This window comes from Anopheles gambiae, chromosome 3 (genome assembly GCF_943734735.2).
Source record: "Anopheles gambiae chromosome 3, idAnoGambNW_F1_1, whole genome shotgun sequence".
NCBI classification, from domain to species: Eukaryota; Metazoa; Arthropoda; class Insecta; order Diptera; family Culicidae; genus Anopheles; species Anopheles gambiae.
In genome coordinates, this window is record NC_064602.1 from 56,003,420 (window position 1) to 56,009,744 (window position 6,325).

The 6,325-nt window shown below is 45.8% G+C and overlaps 1 long non-coding RNA gene across 2 annotated transcripts; it reads left to right on the top strand.

The window, feature by feature from the left end:
* Window positions 1-551: 551 nt before the first annotated feature.
* LOC133393511 (uncharacterized) lies at window positions 552-4,761 on the top strand. 2 transcript variants are annotated; one of them, XR_009766219.1, is made up of 2 exons: window positions 552-4,230; window positions 4,291-4,761. It is a non-coding gene; the product is annotated as an uncharacterized LOC133393511 (long non-coding RNA). The 2 variants fall into 2 exon arrangements; XR_009766218.1 differs by having other exon boundaries at window positions 4,297-4,761.
* The last annotated feature ends 1,564 nt before the right edge of the window (window positions 4,762-6,325 follow it).

Consider the following 6,325-nt stretch of genomic DNA (forward strand, 5'->3'; position numbering starts at 1 on the left):
AAATGGTTATGAGATTTAAATCGGCTTTTGAAAAACACGTTTTAGTGAGTTATAACTTGAAATGCTTAAGATGGCACACTTGCCCCAAGTTCCGCTATACAGGCCGCTCGCGAGCTACCCTGTTCTTCTCACTGCGTATTTTTGATAGACAGTGCACTCGCGAGCTAGGTTGTAGAGTCGCTGATAAACAGCTGGTTTTTAAAAAGCAAGGTATATTTCGACATACACAAATCGGATTTATAGTGGTTATAATACATATTACCTAGTCTGAATTTCTTCGTTGTATTCGCTGCAGAAAACCAGTCATTACGATAAAGAATATCAGTTGTTTTGTAATAGAAAAAAAGTATTCCAATTGCCGTACGCTATGTTTTTTTTTAAACAGGAGGACAGCTTTGCCTTATTGCTTAAAGACTCACTATAATAATGATTTGTGTAACATTCGTTCACAGAGTGACATTTTGTTTTTCTTCCTGCCTGGTTATTATTTCATTCCTGCTAAAAAGATCATTATTTCATTAATGAACAGATGCCACGGATCAAAAAAATGGGGAGCACAATTAATGAAATGAAAACTCATTAGTGATTGTTTTGCTCCCATCGAAGATGTAAAAAATGTGTATTTTTGTGTATTGATTTTTTCTCACCATCAACTGTATACTCTATTATTCGAGAACGACCTGCATTAATTAAGCAATACCTCATGAAAAATATCACCTATATCTCCTGTCCAATTAAAGGTATGGCTAGTATTCTGATAATGTGTGTTATCATGTAGTGTTGGGAAAAAGAGCACAATTAGGTGTGCTGTGCGCACACGCACGCACATCTCAGTGTGCGGTGTACATTTCGCACTGTGCGCGCTCTACGCACTGTGCGCGCACCCCGCACTGTGCGCACTCTGCACTGTGCGCGCACTCCGCACTGTGCGCGCACTCCGCACTGTGCGCGCACTCCGCACATTTCGCACAGTGCGAGCACACTTCGCACGGTGCGCGCACTTTTCGCACACTCCGCACAGTGCGAGCACAGTCCGGACTTTTCGCACACTTCGCACAGTGCGAGCACACTTCGCACAGTGCAAGCTTAACTTGCATCACTTTGCACTGTGCGAGCACACTTCGTACCATGGTGGTACGTACACAAAGACCACGACCACACGACCAATGTCAGCTTTTTCTCTTAGAGTTCATTTACTCAGCCATCGGGTTCGTCTAACAGTGGATGAACTTGGCGGACACCTGACCTCTTCGAATCCCGATCGAAAACCCGTTACACAAACACAAGGATACAACACACCCAGACAAAAATTTAAAGGCCCCGAAACACAATATCAACACAGCGGTCCATAGCCGAAGAAATTATCAGGAAAAATCGGCTGACATCAAGCACGCGTTTCTTGAAAACAACTATGAACTGTGAAGGTCGTAGGTAAACGACGCTCCAGTGGGTTGAGGTTTCTCTTGAATTTGGCTGAGATGAAACGTGTCTGTGCTTGTACTCGGAGCCACCGCTTTGCGATTGTGCAATAAAACAGACAGCTGGTTTCACGGGAAAACTGTTATTCGCGTCGCAGGCTTGCGATAGCAGCGCATGTTTTGATGCAAAAATTACAATTTTCACTCGGAGCCCTAGTCAAATTTTGTGATTAACTGAAGAGAAGACATGGGACAGGGCAAAAGGGGAGGGGGGGGCGATGGGCATGTGTGTGGTATGAATGTGTGCAAGCGATTTATGGATCTTTGATTCGCCCCGACTTGAACTCGTAGCACCAACGGATCGGAGTCGCTAATGCTAACTGATGCTGATGCTTAAAGGCGGTTTGTCAAAATATGCTCAGTACCATACCACCTGACTTCCTGTAACATGGTACGAAGTGTGCTCGCACCGTACAAAGTGAAGCACTGCACGAAATTTGCGAAACATGCTTGCACTGTGCGAAGTGTGCGAAAAGTGTGGAATGTGCTCGCACTGTGCGAAGTGTGCGAAAAGTCCGGACTGTTCTTGCACTGTGTGTAAAGTGCGCGCACTGTGCGGAGTGTGCTCGCACAGTATGAAGTGTGCTCATACTGTGCGAAAAGTGCGCGCACTGTGCGGAGTGTGCGAAAAGTGCCCGCACTGTGCGAAGTGTGCGAAAAGTGCGGATTGTGCTCGCACTGTGCGAAAAGTGCGAAGTGCGCGCACTGTGCGAAGTGTGCTCGCACAGTACAAAGTGTGCTGTGCAGTGCGCACAATGAGGTGTGCTGTGCGCACAGTGCGCACACGCGCACAATGCCCAACACTATTATCATGTGAAACAGCGTGCGTTCACACTTGGTTAAAAGCTAAAGTTTGCATCGACAGCAGCGCTTGTTCCTCGGAAAACGCAGGTGTGCTGATTGTTGAATTTGCATGCGACAGCGACATGGACACGCGCACAATAGCAATGAACTCGGCATTCCCTCACAGGTGTTTCTTCAGGGCACGCCATTGAAAGGCCTGCGTGCATCTCTGCGTTGAAGCTCGTGTGTGCATAGGAAACTTTGTGCGTGCATTGAGCTGGCGCGCAGTTGTTCTTTTCAATGGGCGTTTTGTTTCATGAGCGCGGCAGTATTCTGTTCTCGATTTAAATGGGTAGACGCTCACCTGCTTACTCATTGATAGTTTTTATCCATACGCATGTTTTCGCTGCTCAACAACGATGTAATTCATCACGTATAGAAGCAGAACGCAGGCAGAGCACGGGATCAGCCGTGTACAAGTTTTTAACCAGCGCGTTCTTGACGGTCCAAGCAAGCAATGTTAGTAACAATGGGTCGAGGTAAACATTGAACCGAATATCAGCGCCATATCGTAAAGGGAATGGCGGCTGATGGCATTAAGCGCAAAACGATCGAGTTCTTAATGGAACGATCGCGCACTTTTGTGGGAAACGTGCTTCGGACAACCGAAACGTGATTGAACAACCGAAACGCGCTTGGACAACTGAAAAGCGCAAGTCAACCGGACGTCCTCAGAAGACCACGGTGAAAAAAGACCGTAAAATCGTTAATATATCGAAGAAACACTGATCGCGAGGGCGGTGGTCCTGCTTATTACAACAAAACCCTAACCCAAAACACAAAAAACCACTAACAAATCTATCTGAAACGACATACTTGTGACACAAACACACACACATGCGCACACACACACAAACACAAACACATACAAACCACACATAAACCTGTCCCAACGGTTGCATGGTGCGTTGAAAAAACCAATGCCCTATCATTATGTCCGATACTGTACCAGCACGTTGTTGTTTTTGTCCTCCATCTAAAAATGTTTGTTTTATAGAGTTTCATAGAGTATTTAAACGTTTCCTATGAGTATTGTTTTACCTTGTGTATGCAAATCTATATCGACCAGTTAAGCTTTTTTGTCAAACAATGAGAAGCTCTACACGAAGTGAATCTAGTGAACAATACAATCTCTTAAATTCTTTGAATTCAAACGTGACATTTCATTTGGCACCGAAAGAAAATTGATATCACAACTTCTTCTTCTTCTTCTTTTGGCTCAACAACCGATGTCGGTCAAGGCCTGCCTGTACCCACTTGTGGGCTTGGCTTTCAATGACTAATTGATTCCCCCCCCATAACAGGATAGTCAGTCCTACATACGGCGGCGCGGTCTATTTGGGGATTGAACCCATGATGGGCATGTTATTAAGTCGTACGAGTTGACGACTGTACTACGAAACCGGCTATCACAACTACATATGTAAATACCCTCGTACCTTACCAATACATGTATATCAAGGTCGGTGCGCGTACACTCACACCCCAAGTAGCAGAGCCGAAGTTGTTGAGAGATTTTGCTGTGTGCCAAAGCGAGAGGCCCTGTCTTCTCTCTCTAGATTTTGGACGGCAAACCGCCGCCCGTGCAGAGTTGTGTGCGTGTGACGAAAAATTATGGATGAAATACGGGGGAAGCGGGGTTTGAAGTCTTTCGTTCGTCACACACACATGCATTTACCAGCGGATATCGCTGGACCGAGTCTACCCATCCCTCTCGATCCACCATGATTTTTCTGCTATCGCGCTCATCCGGGTGTTAGGCATCCTCAGTCTGTCCAGAACTTTCCCTGTGGAAGGATGTACTGAAGTGAGGTGCGATTTCTTGTGCGACGTACTTTGCTCATTTACGTTTTGTGCCGTGTTTCTTCTTCCTCAGTTATGGAATGATTTATCCTAGCAAATTGTTGAGGTAAGTTTCTTGCTGTGTGCTTGTGCAGGTACATTCAACTAACCCTTGGCGTCTAAAAAGTTACAGGTGTGTGCGCTATTTATCAACGACTACCTGCTAGCCTCGTCAACAATCTTCAAAGTGAGCGACGGAAAGAAAACGTTTTCCAGTTTTAAAATATTAAGATAAGTGTTGATCTAATCCTCTGCGCTAAACTCTCCATAGTAATACATACTACTTACATTCATTATTGCTTCATTCAGCCCCCGGTGAGGACGTCATTACTTAACAGAAGCCGGTTCAACACGCGCAGCTCCTGTTCATGACGTCATCACGAAACTGAAGCCAGCTGAACACGCGCAGCACGGATGGTACCCCGAGCGCAGTAGGAGGAAGGAAGAACGAGAGGAGGAAGAACGGTAAATTTGGAAGGGGGAAAGCGTTATGCCGTCTACACAGCGGGAGTATGCCAAAACACATGTGGGAAGGGAGAGGGATATTATTCAATAAACAGCATGCGAATGTGTGCATAAAGCAAATGTGAACACCCTACGGACAAAGAACGGGTAATTTTATCATGGTGTGCGTAAAAACCTAGAGTTAAGATGGAAGATTTCCTAGGCTTAAAAAAGGGGGCGGGAACGGGTACCACGGTTCTCTCCCGCTCCCATACAACATATACGGTGCGCTCTCTCAATGCTCGCGCCCATGCGCGAGCATCCTTTCGTGTGCTTGTGTTTGTTTCATTCGTGTTGCGCTGTGTGCGTTTCTTTCACTCGCTCACACTCGCTGCGTATTTTTTTGTTATCTAAAGCTAAACAAAAACACAAACACGCGTAGATTTTTTTTTCATCACTTTATTGAAACATTTACATTTTAACTTTACACGATTTCACACATTAACGTAAGTTGATACACAACATTTGACTAAAATAAAATTGATCGCTCCATCGATGCAAACGTTGAAGTTGTCGAATATCTGCGTAGATCCTGTTGCACACGTTGATTACTGTAAAAAAGGTACGAAATGAAGCTGCGCGATGTACATAACATGCATTACGAATCATTCGCGCAGCTTCATTTGAATTCGCACAACACTTGAACACTTGAACACTTTACAAAATCATAACATCAATCGTCCAGGACTTAGGCTGACGCACGTGCGGCCGCTCGCTGTCGATCCTTGAGCTGTACTGACGATTTCGTGTGGTAGCAAGAACGAGAGCACACAGAGGAACTTTCGGTACAGCAGTGCAAGCGAGAGACCAACATCAGCACAGCGCTGCGAGCAGATCAAACTGAGCGAGCTGGCCGAAAATGAACGCACACATTTACACATGTGTAACTGTGTTAGTGCCAAAACTGTGTCGAAACCAAAACGCGCTCTCGCCTCCGTGTATTTCACACAGATTCTCCGCTTAACTCTAGCCCAACAGTCAAAAGCCGAAGATTTTATATTGACCTTTCGTTTTTTCTATCTGTCTCTCGCTCTAATTTGAGTGATTTTCCCTTCGTGAGTATCCACGAGCTCCCTCGTGTGGTTGTTGTTGTTGGAAGTTGAAACCGAACCCCCTTCGTGCGCTGCCAAAATCAGCGAAGAACGAAATCGAGTGGCTCAAGCGAAAAAACGAAAAAAAAATGACGAACGAGTGTGCTGTGACAATAACACACACACGCACAAGGCGACACCCGAAATCTGGTGCGATACCGGCTTTCAGTGGAGCAAGTACACACATGCACACATTTGGCCACACCACGGTGATACAACACACAGCCACGCACTTGGCGATACACGGTGTGTGGTGCGGTGCGGCGGACGTTCAGAATTCAGTGGTGCAAATACACACATGCATACACTTGGCGACACACGCTCTGCTGTGCGGTGAGATTTGTGTTCTGTGTCCAGTGGTGCAAATATACACACACACGCACTTGGCTACACACGCAGTACGGCGCGGTTGGCTTGGCAGAAGCGCATACACACATTCACGCAGTAGGCTTTACTTTCAGTCCAGTGAGGTTGGTGCTTGTGTGGTGTTTCAGCGCTTGGTAGTCAGCGGATAAACCCCGTAAAAAATGGAGTTTTGTTTAATTTGAGGTAAGTAAAAGTGATTAA